Source organism: Ascaphus truei, chromosome 12 (assembly GCF_040206685.1).
Source record: "Ascaphus truei isolate aAscTru1 chromosome 12, aAscTru1.hap1, whole genome shotgun sequence".
Taxonomy (NCBI): Eukaryota; Metazoa; Chordata; class Amphibia; order Anura; family Ascaphidae; genus Ascaphus; species Ascaphus truei.
In genome coordinates, this window is record NC_134494.1 from 47,958,396 (window position 1) to 47,977,223 (window position 18,828).

The following is an 18,828-nucleotide window of genomic DNA, read 5'->3' on the forward strand; positions in this document are numbered from 1 at the left end:
GAGTGTTTGAATAAGATCAATTGGTCCCTGACCGCACCCTTGGCATTTGGTAGAAGAGTACGTCAATGTTGCCCCTTGTCCGGTCAACTCTATGTGCTAGCTGTCGAAGCTTTCCTTTGTCTATCGAGGAGAAGACTCACCAGTTAGCGCTAAGAGAGCTGGACATGCGGGTAGTTTCAGCCTATGCTGCCGACGTATTCCTCATGGGCCAGGACCTAGTTGATCTGTTGATCTGGAGCGGGCACAAGCATGCCGAGAGGTCTATACTGCAGCCTCTTAAGCTCGGATCAACTGGTCCAAAGACTCAGGTCTTTTAGAGGGTTCTAAACAGGTAGAGACTCCTTACCTCCCACATTCCGTAATATCTTGTGGGAGGCAGATGCAATCAAGTATCTGGGAGTCTACCTATCCACTGCGGCATGCCCGGTCCCAGAGAATTGGACAGAGCTTGGGGAACGTGTCCTTGCTTGTCTGGGATTGTGGTAGGGTCTCGCAAAAATGCTTTCCCTCAGGGGAAGAATTCTGGTGATCAACCAGCTGGTGGGGTCTCAGCTGTGGCACTGGCTGATCACCCTGGGTCCAACCCCTTAATTTATCACCAAAATCCAGAGGAAGGTGCTGGACTTTCACTGGATGGGAAAGCATTGGGTCTCTGCAGGTGTTATGTACCTCCCTCTGAGAGAGGGAGGACATGGAGCTGTATGTTTGCGCTCCCACCTCCAATACCTGCAGAGATACTGGTACGCAGACCGTTCTCCGTAGTGGTGCCAGCTGGCATCCAGCTTCCTTTGCCAGTCTGAGGGGTTTGGGAGAGATTTCTCAGTGTTGCCGGCATACTACCAGGAAACCCTGAAGGCCTGGAGCATGGTCTCCGTGTCTAGACAAGGATTGGCTATTGGAGAGGACCTCCTGACCGAGCCCCTGCAGTATAATCCAGTGATGGGTGCTTGAATGTTGGAGTCCCCCAGCATCATTCGCCATTTTTGCCAAGCATGGATGACCCGAGTCGGGGATCCCTGGACTACGAACGGTCGGACTGGGTGGCACCCGAGGTGATCATGGGCTACACCACCCCAAGAGTTCCACGCTGTTTGCTCCGGGAGATAAAGGATGCCATGTCCCTCATCTCTTGCACCTTCCTAGAGGGGGTATTGCAGGTATTGCACTATGCCCACCTTCCGACCCCCCTCCTCTAGCTGTATGCATGGGCCCAATACCCCGCCAACCCCTTCAGGCTCCTCCGGTCCCCAGTCTAAGCAGGCTGGGGGACATACCCTTGGCATACTTTTGTGGCATACCGAGGAAGGGGCTGTACTCTCTCGTGCTCCATACAGTGAACTACCTGGACCTCATTGCCCACCCCTATACCATCTGGAGGTGGGTACTACCAATAAACGATGGTGTGATGCCCCGGTGGAGGAAACTCTATTCAGAGTTAGTTTCCTGCCCCACTTGGCATCTGAGTTAGAGATTCCTCCATGGTGCGTTGAGCACAGAAGAGTACCTTGCCCACTTCACGGACTCCCCGGCCACATGCCCATTTTGTGGCGCAAGGGAGTCTGTGTTCCACATTTACTTTTCTTGCGCCAGACTGCAGTCCCTCCTGTAGTTCTGGTTTAATTTCTCCCCACATATTTTTATTTTAGGGAGCCCAGTATCCTGCAACAATAGGGCCAGGGAACGCCTCACCAACTTGCTCCTGGCATTAGCCAAGCTGGCTATATACAAGTCCAGAAGCAGCGTTTGGCTGGGGAGGCATCCCTTAACTGCCAGGCCCCGATCTGGGTGCTGGTACGCTCCCGTATCTGAGCAGAGTACATCCACGCTTTGGCCACTGGGCGGGTACCTGCATGTACCTCTCAGTGGGTCTTAAGCGGGGTGCTCTGCTCGGTATCCCCCCATGGATTTTCTTTTAAACTTGTCTTTCCCATTCAGAGCACTTTTGTTATTATTTACAGGTGCACTTGGTTCCCTGTTTATGGTAATTTTTAGTTTATAGATTGCTGTCTCGGGTTGGTTGCACGATTGTGATCAATCTGATGTGTAATGTTGGCTTCGCCAGCCAATCAGTTTTTCAGTCTATAAAATAGACCTGGTAGTGAGACCTAGTACTTACAGGTGGTGGTAATGTAAGCAAAATGATAAGCAAGGAACGAAGTCTAAATATTTATAATTGCAGAACAAAAAACTCCTGATTTAGAGATTGTTTGATAATGCAGATTGAATAATCAAAATGCATTCAATCTGTCCTGGAACAAGAATCAGAGTTCTGTTCCTTTTCCCCCCCTTTTTGCAGCTCTGCCTGCTGGCCCTTTATGTAGTAGCACTTTCCCTGCAGTTATTATTCCCAGTGCAGGTAAAATGGATACTGTACATTAGTTACTTTCTTTATCTCCTAGCCTCCTGGTAGTGGTTGCTATGACAACCCGTTATTCCCCTGGTATATTGGACTGTTCCATTACCCCCTGCCTATATTCACAGTTTCCTCAGCCCAGGCTCTGTTCCTGCGAGACACCCTCCAGTTTGCTTTCTTTCTATCTCAGCAGGCTAAGCAAGCACTACTCATGCCTTACAGCTCTTGGTAAGAGTATCGTTTGTACTTTTGTCCCTACTATCAAGCACTATTATTGTAGAGAATCTCTCTCTCACTACACCATCTGCAAGTAACTTTGTATATCTGCTGCTTTTCAATAAAGTGGAGAAAAGATAAAGAACTTGTGGTGCTTGTAAAAGGAACTAGTTAAGCTGTCTGACCATATATTACCCAGCGTGAACCCCTTGGCTTCAGAACGCAATCACACGTTGGCTTCTTCAGGGGTGCAGTCGCCCTGAAAGACACCCTATCTGCTTAAATAGACGGGTGCGTACAGTAGAAGGGATTTAATGCCTCCTGTACAATCTATATAAATGAGATTGCTCAGATCTGGTCTAATTAGATGAAAATGTATAACATCCAGATAGTCCCAAGAATATTCATCTACCAATAATAATAATAATAATAATAATAGTGCTTGCTTGTCAAACCGCAGTTATAACTGTGTAATCCCTAGAACAGAAGAGGTGGCAGCCATTTTCTTCGAACTCAGTAGAGTGTGGTATCCCATGTTCTGTTGATCTTGTATTTATTGTCACCTGGTCTCAGTAACTCACAGCCCTTAGTACATATTATTACTTTGTGCTTGAAGTGCTTTCAAGGTTACAGTATAAATACAATCAACACAATAGATATCCCTGGGAGGTATGCTGTTAGTAGATAGTGTGCACTGCAACCCATCAGCTGGTTTGGCTAACACATCCTCTTGGGTCTGACACCATACCACATTCCTAAAGTGCCTCGGACCTGTCAACCCAATAACACTTTGTGTGCTGTGGGAAGCAAGTGGAATTGCTTCCTGCAGTTAGTAGTTTTATTTATTGTAATGTAAAGTAAGTATTTCAATTCACTGTGTGTCTGGCACTCTGGCAGATGAGCAGTGAATATTGTTGTCCCTGTTCTGTTATACCGTAACCATTTTTGCGCATATCTGCCATGTAGCACCAAAATGAGTGCATATACCTGTAGTAGAACCCTTCCCATGGCTTCCTTTAAAAGCACATCCCTTCCTGGTTGACAGTTCAATGTTCCTTGTGGAGCACACCTGAGATACCTACATCTCCGGGCAGTGAGCAGCTCAAAGGTAGGATGCAACAGGGACACGCCCCATCAGCTGGTTTATCTAGAAAAGCAGTGGCTGTGGGTTCTAGTCCTGTTGGATCTGACCCGATTCCAGTCTTTAGGTTGGTGTTTTAGGCTTATGATGAACTCTATATAGTTGGTATGGAAATCCTTTTAGAAAGTGTGGCACAGTCATTAGGAGAGATTATTCCTCACCTGGGTTCTGTGCAGTGACCATCCCAGTGAGACCTGAGATGGGGCTCCACCTCCTGGGTACCTCCTACAGACAGCTGAGCTTTAGGTCATTCACTTTTTGATAAAGCGCCAAGAGAGGTGCAAGGCGTGTTAGAGTATTATTCTTTCCCTATATAAGGTTTGTTATGTGCCAATAAAATAATTTTTATCTTCTAAGCAGTCCAGCCCTTTTTCAAACAGTGCACCACCCTGCATATATGTTTCTCTGCGGTATTTGTGAGTTGGCTGGTGCACACTGATGGGACTATTTTTCACGGATTTCCCAAGCATTCAGTGAGTACTTGAATACTGAGGTCTGGCGTGCAGGCACAGTACAACTCATTTTAATTTTCATACTTCTTCACTAACTGCACTATATGCATTCAATGCACCTTTCAGCTATCTGTGTCAACAGCGTTAATGCATCGTGGGATTTATCCACTTACTAGTGTGCAGTAATTGAATCTATGCTGTCACAGTGTATATCGGAGTAATGCTTTATTGATTGATTTGATTTATTGATTGATTCCATGGAATCCAAATCCTTGATTTTTAACAAGAGGGGGACCCTTGGAAACAATTCAATTACATGTGTTCTGTTTATATTTGATAAATACCACAAAGGTTTTTGAATGCACAGATCTGTTCCTTACTACTGATGATTGTAGTATATTAACTGGAATATATAGCAGCAACTATTACTAGTATTTATCACTGAGAAAAATTATCCCAAGAATAATTATTAAGCTTCCAGAACAGAAAAGGCAAAAAGCAAGGAATCCGCGCTTGTGCTGTTTTGTATGGTGTACGTGTGCAGGGGGCTGGGTAAATAGAGGCTTGACATGGATGCTAAAATATAACAAGAATGGGCGCCAGGAACATTATAAACAAAAAAGTGCTTTATTGGACATCAATTGTCAATAAAGCTTCACAGACATTGGCATACTGGTTACTGGACAGAAACTCCTGTCAAACAATATCATTCTGGACTTCATCCCCTGGTACAGATGGAATTTCTGGCTCCGAGACGCTCTCCAGGGACGTTCCGTTGGCAGTCCTGGGGCTGCCCGCGGGGGAATTTATTTTCTCCTCCCTGCGGCATGTTGTCCCTGCTGCATCCGAATTTATTTAGTGGTCAGATGGAATTATTATTTGTGTAGTAGGCGTTCGGTGTGTGTTTGGCAGATGGCAAAGTGAATGTCTTTGCCTATGGGGGACACGGAATGCTAAATAGTGGTGAGGCTCAATGTCTGAAAACAGGTGTCTATAAGGCCAGATAACGCCTATGGCGTTACGGAGCTGGTACGTCCTCATTGGGCAAACCGCTCACGTGACCAGCCTGTCGCTCCAAGAAATCAGTTTCAACTGATTTCTTGCGCAAGCGCGCTCCCTCCCGCATCCGCACGCGCCTGCTCGCCGCAAGGATGCGAACACTGCCTTAAGTCGCTCAACGTGCGGACGCCTCCGCATGGTCTGCGGTACCATGGCCCCAGCCTAAAACTCTAACATACAGTACAGTATGGTCGTTGCCAAAACGGAAACCCAGGGATTTATTGTACCCTCAAATATTATTATGGGTCCTGGTCCAAGTAACGAAATTGCACCAAACACATGGACCTTGAGTGGGTTCTTGGGCCAAGGATTCAGGACTAGACGTTTTTTTTACAGAAGGCATAAAGTGGCAAATCTTTCTAGGGAGACTGATGTCTCATCCGAAAATATAACATCATCAAAAGTTTCGCTATTATCTATACATGCACGTGCTTGGTCGACTCTTAATCTTGTTGGGCTCCCTTATCATGGGAAACACTCTGTGATGACAAGAAAGAATGTTACATGTACAGTATACCCGCACTTTAGCATACATTACCCCAAAATGTGTTTATACTGTACTGCACAGTACTGTACAGCACTAGAATAAACATGCCACCTGTACTGTCCCTCTAGGAGGTGCGCTACAGTAGATACAGTACTGATCAGTGCTGTAACAAGAGACATTACACTGGCGACACACTTTATTCGAGCTCGGCTAGTCCCACGAATTCGGGTATACTCGGGTGTATTGAGGTTTGTGACTGTTTTCTGCCCGAGTGCATTGAGGTATTTTCCAAGCAGGGATTGAAGCATTTTATTCCCGCTGGCTGCAATAATGCACAGTATATATATATATACTGCATTACAATTCATGAATTTATGCCATCTGGTAGACACGCGAAGCATTGCAGCCTATTAAATCCTAATCATTATCATTTAACAGATCAGCCGCCCATCAGCCAGGCATGAACCCAGGCTGGGAAGGCAAATGCAACGGGGCTTGTCAGAGGTGAGGAGCGGCGCATTCCAGGTATCTGCCAGGTACATACCGGGTATTTGCTCGAATAAAGTGTGTCGGTGCAGTACACTTCTAGGAACAACAATATTGCATTTTATTACAGGGAAACACTTTACCTGACACATGCACAGGTCCAGCCCAATTCGTGTCTCATTTGCCTGATGCTTTTCGCACACATTGTCAGGTTACTACTTCTTCAGAACTGAACGAACCTCTGCTGCGGACTGTTCATCATTTGCATTGCTGATCTCACCCACCAGCCGCACCGCCCCCTTACAGTTTTAAAAACATGAGAACGATTATAAGTGTGCAGATGCAAACTGTAGGCATATTGTACAGTACTGTGTTCCTGTGTTAGTGAAATAAAGTAAACCGTGTTTGGGACATTTTTTGAAAGGTTTCATTTTTTCTCAAACATATCAGTTCGTACTGTAGGACAAAAACTAATTTCAAAGACGAGATGGAAAACATCTTCTCATTTGAAATCCAGGTGTCAAATAGATTTCTAACACCATCGAGAGCTATGTTAACAGCAGCGGAGGACAGGTGAGCAAATTAGCCATGCTACTTTTCAAACACCACATCACTTATGACTTATACAACCCGTGGTGCCGAAATGTTAATGTTAATTGATTGAGGGGCAAGAAGGCGCGTCCTGCAAATTTAAGGAAAAGTGTTGTGGAAGAACTGAAGCGACATTTCAATGTCACGCCTATTGTTTTCAAAGCAATGAAAGACGCCATCAATTGCCTTTTACGGCATAACAGCGCTCATGACTGGAGCTCCAAGGGCTTTGGGGATGACTACCTGCACTATTAATTTAAAAATAAAAATGTGCCGGAAATGTTTTTAATATAATAAAAAAGTTTTGGTTAATAAAGTTCTTTGATTGACTGTTCCGCTATTGTATTCATTGTTTAATGGTTCTTTTATGTTTTGCAGGTTTGGGGCCAGGTGAAGCCAATGTGCAGGAAACACATCCTTGGTGCATAAAACTCACTCATCAATACTGTCAGATAATGTACTGTAATGTCCTTAAATCCATGCATGCCATGCCATTCTTCTCAAACAAAAAACAGCCTCCTAATTGCATAATGGAGCCATTGGTTAATTCTTATGTTCATTTATGTTTTGCAGGTTTGGGACAAGGTGAAGCTAACGTGCAGGGAACACACCCTTGGTGCAGGAAACCCATCCATAAATACTGCCAGGTAATATACTGTACTGTAATTCATGCAACTACTGTATCATAGTTTTATTTTCAACCAGGTTCCATAGTAACACACATGCGCAGAAATGCTATGACACGGATATGCATTTCAACAAGGTTCCATAGTGACACGCATGCGCAGAAATGCTATGACACGCATATGCATTTCAACCAGGCTCCACGGTGACACGCATGCGCAGCATACTGCTACTGAAGGTGCGATTATTAATATTGAATATTGTCTCTTTCTTTACAGGCCAAGACGTCCAAGCGCCAGCCAGTTCAAAGATGAAAAATAAAAGAACATTGTAAATTTGGAAGAAGAGACTTTGTATTTTTGTATTATTAATTTTTACTTTATTAGCATGTGCAAATAAAACATTTCATTCTCTAAAAATACTTTTTGGTGTGTTCACGTTTTTACTCTTTATATTTCAATTAAATACACTTAAAGTTCATACATCTGTGTGATGTCTGATCGGGTGAACATGAACGAGAATACTGTAAGTGACGGGTTGCATAGCAGTTAGATTTTAACACAATAACTTGCGATCGCCGACTTGTGTTTCTGGCAGGTATTACAGACAACGCTAAATTTCCTTTTCTGCCCTCTTTCAAATTCCGGGTAAACAACTGGCAAAATTAAGAATGCCCGCGGTGCGGTCAAGGATGCCGTACGGGACCCGCAAAGAGAGAGGTCCCGAACCAAAAGTTCCATCTGCATCTCTCACTCCTACACTGATTAGGTACTTAGACTTGTTACCCATAGTAAGGGATAAAGTTACCGTCTCTCTTGCATAGTCAGTAATGCCCCATATCTAATGGGCCTCTAAGGCAGAGGTGCACAAACTGGGGTGCGCAAGATTTTCTGGGGGAAGGAGGGGGCCAGCAGTTACAGAGGCCCCATGCTCTTCCCCAAGGCATTTAACTTAAATGCAGGGGAGTGTGCGCGAGGCCTCTGTAACTTCCCTTATCTGGTCTCCGGCGGCTTCCAGCGACATATCGAGGGGTCACATGACATCAATGAGATGTTGTGGCATCAGAAGACGCCAGACACCAGGTAAGAGGGGGCATGAGCACATCCTGCCCTTCCAGTTGGGCCGGTCCAAACATACTCCGGAGTTAAAAAAATATATGGGGTGGATGGCCCCAATCAACCAGTGCTGCAGAGCTTTATATAAACCCACAATTATTTGAAAATAAATGTTTTTCACTGCATTTGAACCGGATCACTTGGTGTGATAATGCGTGCTTGAGGCTATATGCATGAAACCCCCTAGATGGCACAAGGTAAGCAGAGATGTGCAGAGTTGTAAGTGGGGAGTCTTTAAACCCCCCCCCCCCTTGACCTCTGCTGTCTCCCTGAACTGAATTGACCTATGTGCCTGGGGTAGCTCTCATTAAGCAGCAATTATACTCACATATGATATGAACGCCGGTTCTGTGTGCTCCATGGCTGATGTAATATGCAGAAGGAGTGTACCTGTTCCGGTTGAGGAGAGGCAATTCAGCGGGCACCACGAGGCAGGAAAAAACGTTGCAAAAGCTGGACTGTGCTGTATAACAATTCCTTTAATGAAGCATAGTTAAAAAGAGGGGGGAAAAAGCATACCCCTGCACCTCTAACGCGTTTCACCCAGAGATTGGGCTTTTTCAAAGAGTGACATTACCCGTGTGCAGGCCACTAATATACCGGGAGTGATCCGGATGTGACGTCATCCAGCGAATGGGCTGTAAGTATGCCGCGAGTGGCATGATGGATAACCGAGCTCATGGCTTGACGGCGCTCACACTGAGCGCAAATGCGCCGATGTGGTGCCCATCAGCCAGTGAGCTGACACCACGCATACCACTAGCTGCATGATGGAATACTGAGTCCCGGCTAGATGACGTTCACACGGCACCCATAGGCATCAGTGTCATGCGCAGTTGGGACTGAAAGGTTAAAAAACAAAGTGAGAGCAAACATTTGAGCGATCTACATGTTGAGCATAAGCTGACAATACAATTCATAATGGTAATAAAGTACAAAGGTTGTAAAAAAATATACATTTCATAATATATATATATATCATGGTAGAAAGCAAAATGATAAGCATAATGATAGTTAAAATTAAAAACAAGTAATGGCAAAAGGTAATGAGCGTTTCCAATGTCTAATTGCTAATATTCCAATGGTATTAGGACATACAGTAAGTACATTTGTGTTGCAATTATTACGATTTATAATTAGAACCATTTGTTTAATCAGATCATGATCAATTGCACTTTAGAAACTTCAAAGATGTAATGATATAAGTGCGATTATATAATATGACAAGACTAGCAAAACATTACATAATTAAACGTAATATTGATAATCGAATTCATCATTGTGAATAACAGAACGCACCAGTGTGAACATTGCAGATCTCGTTTGGTGATGTGTGGGGAGGGGAAGGGAGGAGGGAGAAGGAAGGGGGGGGAGGGGGGGGGAGGGGGGAGAGGGGGAGGAAGTTGGGAAAATGAGTTCGTATATTGTCATAATTTATAAAAAATTATATTATAATCATGTATAAACATATGGACTTGAGTTAGTGAGCAAAAAACATACTGGTAGGTATTCCTCGTTGGTCACACAATAAAAGGACCCAATATAAAATATTTTAACATATTAAATGTATATTAAGTATTGAAACTGAAAATTGCATAGAGACAGGGGTATTTATATATATACAATGTATTTTCTCCCTTATCATATTGATTATAATCATTTATTTGAAAGAGTGTGTTAATAGGCCACATGGGCGAACTACAAGAAATGGAACACTTATTTCACAGGGTTCCCTGTGGCAAGAGACGGATAATTTTATAGAAAGTGTTTAATCTCCCAGTCCACGTTGATACTACCTCCGGAGTTACTATGCCGAGAACTCAAGAGCATGCTTCCTCTTTTTCAATAATGAGATGATCTTTGACTCTTACTGCTGGCGCTTACGTAATGGGAACGTTTGTACTGAAAACAACAAACGGTGACAGAACACATCTTAATACCCTTAGCTATACACAAAAACCTATTTACAGGACTCACAGTAAGGACCTTAGTAAGAACTCTGAAGAACCTGTTTCTAGAACATTGGGTGGAGATATACACCCTCTATACTCCCTATAGTGACATCACAGGTAAGAAGACATACCAGGGAGTGGCATCCCTTCTGGATAGTCATCCTACATCACATCAGGGGGAGGGGACTAACCCCAGTGAGCCCACACAGTTAACCCATTAAGGCTGTTAACCCCTTTACTGAAATACTAGACCCCAAAAGAGGGCTACATTGGATGTATTAGATTTCTTGGTAAGATACCAATTCCATTCGCTACAACAATAGGTTGTGGTACATGAAGCTCAAAGATCAAGCATTATATTTAATGCAGCAACATTTTAGTCCCAATTTATTTGACTTAGACGTGCTGTGGGAGACTTCCCTAACCCAACGTGAGTTTGGCCAGTCACTATCTGCAGTGGTTGACAAATCACCAAAAAATCTACTCGCCACACAAAAAAATCTACTCGCCACCTAGTACCAAACGTGTGCTGCTTGGGCCAATATTTACTCGCCCGGGGGTTAAATCCACTCGCCCGGGGCGAGCAAATGTATAGGTTTGTCGAACACTGACTATCTGAGGGAAAACCCACATCCCTGCCTCTTGTATAACCTAGGCAGGATTAAAACCAGTTACTGGGCAGATCAAGTGTCAGGGTCTCCTAGACCTCCTGCCTAGCCATAGTTCTTCTTTGTCCACTGGGTGTGCTGCTGTCTTCTGTTTCCTCAGGGTTCCTCTGTCTGCCTGTCTGTCTTCTTGTTGCTCCTGTCTCTGCCCTTTATAGCTTCTGCTTCCTGGTTTGTTCAATTGCCTTTGCTTCAAGTCAGACTCCTATCACATGCCTCTGTCTTTGATCCTGATCTGTTCCTGTACCTGTATTTGTAGTCTGTTCACAGTAAAGGCCCTTGCTAGTAATCTGGCTTGTCCCTGTTTGTTCCTTGCTCCCCGGTCTCAGTCCCTGCTCCCCGGTCTCAGTCCCTGCTCCCGGACCTGTCCTGCCCCGCCTGTCCTGTTCCAGTCTCCTCGTTGCCGACCTCTGCTTGTTACCTGACTTCGCTACCTGCCGCCTGCCTCGGACCCCTGCTTGTGACCCCTACTTTGCTTCCTGCTGTTCCGGCCACCGAGATCCTACCCGCCACAGGAGTCTCCCGTGACAGAAAGCAAAGGCCATTTCTGGATCTCGCTGGAACAGATTCTTCTTCTGCCTGCACCCTTTCCTGCCTGCTGCAGCAGACCACATCCTCATGGTTGACGATAAGTACTTTAGTTTCTTTTTTGGAAATCCCAGTTGGGAAGGTTTTTTTTTTTGCTGCTTAGTGTTCTGCAAGAATTATTGCGTTCATAACGAAAAAACATTTTTGCTAGACTAGAACTGTTGCTGCAGAGACTAGTGCACCTTTCTTTGAGATTTTTCTTTTGTGCAGTGCCTTGGTTAACCCTTGCAGTACCTGTTGCCACCTTTTAGACTCTGACTTTTCATTCCTTGGATAAGGCTTGTCTCTGCATCACTGGTTGGACCACTGCTGTTCACAGGGTTCCCATTTCAAAAGACAAGAGTGCTTCTATTATTTTGTTACTGCATACTGTGATTTTTCCTGCAATCTGTAGTTTTTCATATGATTGGTTCTAAGGTTTCAGGTTTACCTGCAAGTTCCCCTAAAGTTTGTTTCTCTGCAACATATGATATCCCTACGCCTGATATCAAAGGTTTCAGATTTAACTGCCGGGTTCTATGTCTGATATCCCTACGCCTGATATCTAAAGTTTCAGATTTAACTGCAGGGTTCTCTGTCTGATATTCCTATGTCCGATGTCAAAAATTTCAGATCTAACTGCAAGTTTTCTCTGTATTAGTTTCCTGCTGTCTATGATATTTCTATGCCTGATATCTAAGGTTTCATATTTAAACTGCAGGGTTTCTCTGTCTATTTTTTTTCCTTGCATTTATAAATCTCCGTGACTGATGCTAAAGTCTCAAAAGGTCAGCTCCCCCATCTTGTGTCTCTCTGTGTCTAATATTCCTGTTGTTGATTCTAATGCTTCTGTTTTCAAAACATATTTCCTCTTTACTGGTTTCTTGGGAAGTGTGGTTTCCCCATGTCTGAAATTATGGCTCCTACTCAAACAGTCTTGAGCAGTAAATGTGAACACAGTACCACTGATTCTTCAGAACTTCTCAAAGCAAGGAAGAAGAAGAAAAAGAACGGAGGCATTACTGTGGAAGTGGCAGAAGAAATTAAGAATGAAAATTTAACCCCAGAGTCTGCATTTAATGAAAGAGATATACTGCAGCTTAAAGCAACTCACAGACGTATCCCAAGAATAGTGGAAGAAAAGAAAGATGCCCTAACTCAGACGCTTCAAGCTGCACAGAAAGCGATTGATTGTCTTTATGGACGTTTAGATAAGGAGCAAGAAGCCAAGGCTGCACTACAAAGCTGTCTATCTTCAGCAATTACTAAGTGTGTTCTCCAGGAGAAAGAAAAAGAGCAGTTGAGAGGGACAGAGTGATCCTGTCAAGCAAGCTGGAGAAGGCCTATGCTGATAATGCCCAGTATCAGAGTTTCATGGCTCAAGTTGGCACAAAACTGGAAGCCTCTGAGGAGAAGAATTGCCACTTCAACACAGAACTACGTTCTTTGAGAGAGATCTTCGAAGGGTTAAATAGTAGTTTTGAAATGGTAACCCAGGAGTGCAAGAATCTCTATGTCCAAGTCAGTGAAGGAGATAAGAAACTCCATGAATTAGGAGAGGAGAAGAAACAGTTGGCCCAGGAAAAGTTAGACGTGCAGACAGCACTGCAGAATGCAGAGAGAGTGCTGCAAGAAGAACGTGTCTCCCTGGAGCGGCGCACACAAGCAGAAAATATGCTGCAGAGTCAGCTGCAAGAACTGCGTACACATCTGCAGGACACCAAGGAGAGATGGGTGAATGCTGAAGAAAAGCAGCGAGTTCTGCAGGAAGAAAGTTTCCAGACTGCCTACAAAATAAAGATGCTGCAAGATTATTTGAGTACCCAGTGTGTCCCCAAAGACCAGCATGAGGAGCTGAAGGCCACACTGAGCATAACCAGAGCCTCGCTGGAGGAAGAGCTAAAGCTAGCAGCTGAACACACATCTCAGCAGCTCACAGCGCTGCAGGCGCAGATCGCTGAGCTCAAGACACAGCTTGCCAAAAAGGAGGAGAGAGAGAAGGTGTCCGTCTGTCAAGTGGCTGGCCTGACACAGCGCTATGAGGTCAAAATGGCCGATGCCTGCAAATTATTGGACCACACAGCCCGTGATAAGGTCCGGCTGCAGCTGGAGCTGGACAATGCCCGGGAGGAGTACCGGCAGCTGCAGATCAGAAATGAAGAAGATGAAACATATTTAAGCTTTACTCTGAGTCAGCTGGGAGATATGGAGTCGCGACTCAACTCCAAAGAAGCCGAACTGACAACTGCATTGAGTGGGAAAAGAAGTGCAGAAGGACAGCTTCAAGAGCCGAAAAATGAAATAGCTGGTCTTAATGAGAATTTAGGTGATACCACGAAATGGCAGTCACAAAAGGAGACCATGGAGCGTGAATTCTATGTTCCCACTTACCCATGTGAAAAGTCTGCACCCGTCCTTGATGCCCACATTCCTGATGTCCATGCCTCTGCAATGGAGTTGAACATATCCATTGGGAAGTTCCAGATTCCAAAACTAAAAGAGATATATTGGTCACAAAAAGAAATGTCCCCTCTGCCGCATGTGAAGAGCCTGATGTATCTGTTCCCGATGCCCCTGCTATGACGTTAGACAGATCCCTGGTGAAGTTCCTTGCTATGCCTAATATTCTTGATGCTGATGCCAACGCTCTTGTGATGAGGATAAATGCACCTCTCACAGATTTCCCATCAGCACTTGACGTACACATTTAGTTGGCCTTCCATCAAGATTTCCCTGAAGAGCCTGGAGGGTTGTCCGGAGTTGTTGCTGATCTCTATGTTCCTGCAAAACATGGAGTGTTGTCCGAAGGCCATCGTGAGTCGGCCTTCCATCAGGGACACATTGCTAAACCTGGAGGGTTGTCAGGAGGATCTACTGGCTCCTCTGCTCCTGCTGTGAAGACAAGCGCACGTTCTTCCGTTTATCTACGAATATCTGATGCGTCCTCTGCTGAGCCTGTGACCTACTCTGCAAAGTCAAGCTTACTGCTCACAGATTCTCTGGCGTTTGGGTTGATGCATCCTGACATTCAACTGTTCCGAGAGAGAATTTAATTCCTCTGTCGGCTTTCTGATGGACTTTTTCAGTCTGTACCTGTGGAGTACTCTCTGCCCGCTGACAAACCACCAGAGGTGGGTCACCTTGAGTCCACTTTTCCTCAAGGCCTCCGGGAAGAGCCTGGAGGATCGTCCGGAGAACACTCTTGAGAGGGGGGAGTAATGTCAGGGTCTCCTAGACCTCCTGCCTAGCCATAGTTCTTCTTTGTCCACTGGGTGTGCTGCTGTCTTCTGTTTCCTCTGGGTTCCTCTGTCTGCCTGTCTGTCTTCTTGTTGCTCCTGTCTCTGCCCTTTATAGCTTCTGCTTCCTGGTTTGTTCAATTGCCTTTGCTTCAAGTCAGACTCCTATCACATGCCTCTGTCTTTGATCCTGATCTGTTCCTGTATTTGTAGTCTGTTCACAGTAAAGGCCCTTGCTAGTAATCTGGCTTGTCCCTGTTTGTTCCTTGCTCCCCGGTCTCAGTCCCTGCTCCCCGGTCTCAGTCCCTGCTCCCGGACCTGTCCTGCCCCGCCTGTCCTGTTCCAGTCTCCTCGTTGCCGACCTCTGCTTGTTACCTGACTTCGCTACCTGCCACCTGCCTCGGACCCCTGCTTGTGACCCCTACTTCGCTTCCTGCTGTTCCGGCCACAGAGATCCTACCCGCCACAGGAGTCTTCCGTGACATCAAGATAGACATATATGTTGCACGAGGATCACACCATGTCATGTGACCCTTCTAGCAGTTTCTGGAAACCAGTCAGTACCATACACTGACCTTTAAAAGGCAACATAATAGTAACAACTTTGTGGAAATAGTGGGGCCTGTGAGGATTAACCCCTACACTGCCTGCAGGGACCAGAACTAACTGCAGAAATTTCAAACCTTAGCAAGGGCGCTACACTTGTATGCTGTGTTCAGTAGGATGCAATATAAATTGGAATCGCTGTATGAAAATAAAATAGCTGCAACTGATTAAATAAACATCTCTTGATTGGTGAATTGACAAGCACTACATTTCTTAATTAACATAACTGTAATCAGAGACTTTCACATTCATCCCAGACACTAATGAGAGAAATGCAGCATTCACGTACAGTAATAGACACGTAAAAATGTATTATTATGTACACAAGAATCCAACTTATAAAATAACTGGGTAATATGATAATTGGTTGCAGATTTGTAACTCTATGGCAGCGATCATAGTGGCTGCAACGGCGCTCACGCCAGGCGATCAACAGACGTCTTCTGTACGAGGCCGCCCATAGTGCACGCGACTAAATGAATTTGTTTTTTCACGCGACGGCCGTGTCATGTGAGCGGTTCAGCCTATGAGGGCGAACCAGCCTGGTGACGCATCCGCCACGCCTCCCCATCGCCACCCCAATCGCCTGCAGCTCAGTTCAGCCAGCGCTCGGGCGACAGGCGTGCGTAACGTCATGCGCTCCGTCGCGCGTGCGCGCCCATTATAATCGCGGCCAATAAATGTAGCTTACATAGATCTGCCTGTTAATGAGAACCTTCTCTCATTCTGAATACTTCTTACTGTATTTTTCTGTCACCTGTCTGCATTACAAAGTACAGTACAATGTAGAATTAGATATTTAGGAATGCTACATTTTATTGGCTAACTAATGAGTTAGTTTCCGTAGCCTGTTTTAACTGCTGCATTTATTAAAATGAAAAATAAATAAAAAACAGAAAAAGAAAACCTAAATCTGCCATTCTCTTAAAGCTCTGCCCTGGATTCCAGTTGTTAATGCTAACAGGAAATCTCATGAGCTGCCTCATGTCCTTCCAATGAGTTCACAAATCTGAATGATACAGATACAGCCAATTCCTAAAACTGCAGCTGTCCACACTTACAAAGCTCTGACTGTTAGATAAGGAAATGCCAGCTGGAACAAGACGTTTCCCTTATTACTAGATGCCATACTCTTAGCCAAGTGGGCAGCTGTCAGCTTGGGTGGCAGCAAAGCGGCATGAATGGGAAACCCCAATCTCTCATAGTCATCCTGAAGCAATGTTTTGTTTCTGCATTAGCAGCCAAGTGTGATATCATCATATCTATCCAGATACACCAAGCCTGGGTGTGTGTCTATCCGTGTAAGAGGTAGCCATTATCTGCATTTCAACTTCTCTGATCCCATTATCGTGGTAAATGTTCTTTTCTGATCTATCATGGGAGATGTGTGACTCACGGAGGGTCTCAGTGAATAGCTTGGGGGAGCCAGTACTATATGTGTTCAATCTAAATGAAGTGTATACTGTGCAGAACTTACACCATCAACGATTCAAGGACCCAGATACACAGAGGTTAACTCAGCGCTAATAATGGGAAGTTATCCAAATTATTAATAAAAGGAACACACAAGGGATACCATGGAAATACGCTAGTTTAAGTCATTTCGATACACTTTGCCTATCCTAATTAGCATAGATCCAGTGTACTTATTTAGTGAGATTGTTTTATTGGTGTTATTCATGCCACCACTCTACACTCCATGCACATTGCCTGCTACCTGTGCGGACGTGTATTAATTATGTGACTGACCTTGGTCCACATGAAGTAAAGAAAATTAAAGGAAAAAGAGATATGTGCATAGAAACCAAGGACACTCAGTAATCACTGAATGTCATACTGTATGTATTCACATACAAGGCATCCGATCACACGTTCAGCTTTCCTGAGATATTAGCTTGGTCACACCCCTAATTTTAAATTGCCCTGACCACACCCCTAGGGTTGCCAGGTGGCTTGTCCAAAAATACTGGACACAATGGCGAAAGTTGCAACGCGGGAGAATCGTTGGTGGGGAAGAATGTGATTTATAAATGACCGGACTGTTTTGTCATTGTTTCTAAATTTCACTCCAAGTATTCACCAATTTGCACCAATTTATATTCTATTTCGTAAAAAAATCTGGGGAGGAGTCTTGGTAGGGAGTGGGAGGGAGTGGGTGGGAGTGGGAGGGAATGGGTGGGAGTGGGAGGGAGTGGGAGGGAATGGATGGGAGTGGGAGGGAATGGGTGGGAGGGAATGGGTGGGAGTGGGAGGGAGTGCCCTTCCGAGGATTGTTTTAGAAAATAGAATATGAAATGGTGCAAATTGGTGCACGCTTGGAGTGACATTTAGAACAAATGACGTAATGGTCAGATCATTTATACATAACTGACCTGCAGTCACACTGTACATGGCGAGCAACACTGATCTTACTGCTGCTCCCACAAATTCCAAGATTGTTGCACCCCTCCTCATCCTCTCTCCCCTTATCCTCTCACCCCCTCGTCCTCTCACCCACTCCCCTCATGCTCTCTCATCCCCCCCCCCTTCATCCTCTCTCATCCCCTCCCTTCATCCTCTCACCCCCCTCCCTTCACCCTCTCTCATCCCCCCTCCCAGTCATAGTAGCAGTAGCATTCAAAATCCAGCTTTAAATTGCATATTGAATCATGCCAGTGAATAAGTAACCTGCTCTGCCTTCTTGGGGTGATCTGTAAGGCTAAGGCCCCGCTCCCTCAGTCAGCGTGCCTGCACTGCAGACAGGCGGGGCGCTGACAGACACAGACCGCGATATGCGGTCTGTAGGGAGCTGGAGCGAGGGGGGCGGTAGTGGGAGGGAGGGGGGCGGGATCTGATCGCGGTGCCGTCCACCCCACCACACACATACATACACACAAACATACACACACACACACACACACACACACACACATATACATATACACATACATACACACACATACATACATATACACACACACACTTTAACCTGCAGCTCCTTCCCTGCTCCCCTCCCATCTAGCTCCTTCCCTCCCCTCCTCCCCATTGGCTGACTCGCGTACCATGTGACGCGTCGCCGTACGGGAACACAATTCTCTGGTATCCCCTGCTGTGATGAATTTACAATGGGGGTTATTTTTAATAGGTCTTGAAAATGGTTAGACTTAGTTTCCTGGAACCAGGGTCACGAATGATGTATGAATGATTCCAGTAAGCTCAACTCATGTCCTCCCTCTTCCAAAGCATGACAAGTCCTTAATGTCTTTCTTAATTTTATTGCAGGAGTAGAAAACACAGGA

The 18,828-nt window shown here is 45.1% G+C and overlaps 1 long non-coding RNA gene across 1 annotated transcript; it reads left to right on the plus strand.

Moving 5' to 3' along the window:
* Positions 1-2,521: 2,521 nt before the first annotated feature.
* Positions 2,522-7,802, plus strand: LOC142463835 (uncharacterized). The gene is made up of 4 exons (XR_012787520.1): positions 2,522-2,581; positions 7,164-7,242; positions 7,359-7,432; positions 7,688-7,802. It is a non-coding gene; the product is annotated as an uncharacterized LOC142463835 (long non-coding RNA).
* Positions 7,803-18,828: the final 11,026 nt, after the last annotated feature.